The sequence below is a fragment of the Suncus etruscus genome, chromosome 12 (genome assembly GCF_024139225.1).
Source record: "Suncus etruscus isolate mSunEtr1 chromosome 12, mSunEtr1.pri.cur, whole genome shotgun sequence".
In the NCBI taxonomy this organism is placed as follows: domain Eukaryota; kingdom Metazoa; phylum Chordata; class Mammalia; order Eulipotyphla; family Soricidae; genus Suncus; species Suncus etruscus.
The window spans coordinates 51,594,565-51,596,487 of NC_064859.1; the positions used below are offsets into that span (position 1 = coordinate 51,594,565).

Here is a 1,923-nt window from a genome sequence, read left to right on the forward strand (position 1 = left end):
CTGGGAAGCAATGATGGAACAGGGTGGAGGGGTGGAGGGGAATCTCAGACTGAGGCAATCTGGGTTTGTGTGTGAGGTCAAAGTTCCCCACTATTGGGGCCGGAGAAATAGCACAGCAGTATGGTGTTTGCCTTGCATGCAGCCAACCTGGGAGGGACCCGGTTCAATTCCCAGCATCCCATATGGGCCCCAGCCTGCCAAAAGCAATTTCTGAATGCAGAGCCAGGAGTAACCCCTGAGCACCACTGGGTGTGGCCCAAAAAACAATTAATCAATAAATAAAGTTTAAAAAAAAAAGTTCTTGGCCGGAGAGAGAGCATGGAGCAAATGAAAGGGCATTTGCCTTGCATGCAGAAGGACGGTGGTTTAAATCCTGGCATCCCATATGGTCCTCCAAGCCTGCCAGGAGTGATTTCTGAGCGTAGAACCAAGAATGACCTCTGAGTGCTGCTGGGTGTAACCCAAAAACAAAACAAAAAAAAAGTTCTCCACTATTGGAGATTTTTTTTTTTTTTTTTTTTTTTTTTTTGGTTTTTGGTTTTTGGGTCACACCCAGTGTTGCTCAGGGGTTACTCCTGGCTGTCTGCTCAGAAATAGCTCCTGGCAGGCATGGGGAACCATATGGGACACCGGGATTCGAACCAACCACCTTTGGTCCTGGATCGGCTGCTTGCAAGGCAAACGTCACTGTGCTATCTCTCCGGGCCCTATTAGAGATTCTTTCCAGGGGTCAATAGGCACATGAAGAAGATGATCAATACCATTAATAAGTAGAGAAGTGCAAATCAAAACCACATTGGGCTATGGTGTCACACTCATTAAAACGGCAATAATAGTAATTTAAAAAACATGTAAAATAAGAAGTGTTGGCAAGAATGGACAGCATCAAGAACTTTGCTATGTGGGTGTAAAATAATGCAGCCCTTGGTAGTTCCCAAAGACAATTAACAAAGTTATCTACTTAGCACCCAATTTATGGGTCAGAGGTCTCTTTGGTATATACTCAAGAGAAATAAAAAACATGCCCACACATGATTCCTCCCTAGGCCTAAATCCTGTTCTAGCAATGCTGCTCATTCCTTCCTGAACAAGTGCTCAGCTTAGTCTGCTGTTGGAGTATGGGGTGCGGGTCAGCAGGTTGCTTCAGATCTTGGATCTCTCCTACACCCACACACACTACACTGGACACCTAATTCTGCTGCACACAGAGCACTGCTGCTGAGAGACAGACAAACAGATAGACAGACCCAAGGACAGAGATAGAAACAGTTCCTTAAATTTTCATTCTCCTTCCCACCTTGACTTCACTGATTCCTCCATTTGCTGCTTCTTACATCGTTCTTGGGTATCAGGCTCTGAGGAAAGGTTCCTTTTTCTCTCTGTCCACTGACCGTCAGTAGCCACACGCCCTTCATATACTGTTTCTCTGCACCTGGAGTATGTCAGCAGCACCCAGGCACTTCAGACAAGCTGAAGTTTGTTCCTGGTCTCTTGGTATTTCAAGACTTTTTTTTTTTGTCCCCCAATTCACAATACAGACCAGGCAAAGGGCCTGGGTTGAGGTGCATTTGGGGTGCATTTACTGTACCTCCTCTTTCTATACAGTCAGTGTAAAGAACACAGCCTGTGGTAAGAATTGGGCGGCCTTACCTTTTCTTTTCTTTTTATATTTATTTATTTTTTATTTTTTAATATATATATATGTGTGTGTATATATATATATGTATGTATGTATATATATATATATATATATATATATATATTAAAAATCCTTCACCAGTGCAGCATTCCCAAGTGTCCTTCCTCCCCACCCCACACCAGCCTGTACTCTAGACAGGCTTTTTACTTTTCTCCTAAGGAATAGGAGAAAGAACACCTCACATGAGGAGGAGCCTGGAGGGAAAGAATCATTACATCACAAAC

The 1,923-nt window shown here is 43.7% G+C and overlaps 1 non-coding gene across 1 annotated transcript; it reads right to left on the reverse strand.

The window, feature by feature from the left end:
- Nucleotides 1–1,513: 1,513 nt before the first annotated feature.
- On the reverse strand, nt 1,514–1,646 carry LOC126024797 (small nucleolar RNA SNORA51). The gene has a single exon (XR_007500899.1). It is a non-coding gene; the product is annotated as a small nucleolar RNA SNORA51 (small nucleolar RNA).
- Nucleotides 1,647–1,923: the final 277 nt, after the last annotated feature.